Source organism: Netta rufina (genome assembly GCF_964035555.1).
Source record: "Netta rufina genome assembly, chromosome: 11".
NCBI classification, from domain to species: Eukaryota; Metazoa; Chordata; class Aves; order Anseriformes; family Anatidae; genus Netta; species Netta rufina.
The window spans coordinates 16,353,823-16,354,104 of NC_140134.1; positions in this window are offsets into that span (position 1 = coordinate 16,353,823).

Below are 282 nucleotides of genomic sequence, written 5' to 3' on the forward strand. Positions count from 1 at the left end.
GGCTGCACAACCAGGGCAGGCCGGGGAGGGGGCGGATGGGCCGGGTACGGCCTGGCGGGGATGGTTGTCTTTGTCAACGCGCAGAGCAGCGGCACAAATACATATACGTGGTACCTATATATATTGACCTGAGTATTATAACTGTTTGGTGTTCACCAAGGAAGGGGCAGGAGAGGTGCGGGAGCATCTGGAGTGGCCGGCCCGGGTGAGACCTCGCGCTTGCTGGGCTGGGAGCGGGCGTTCGAGTGACGTCCGAGGCGTGTGGTGGTGACCTTGGTTTTT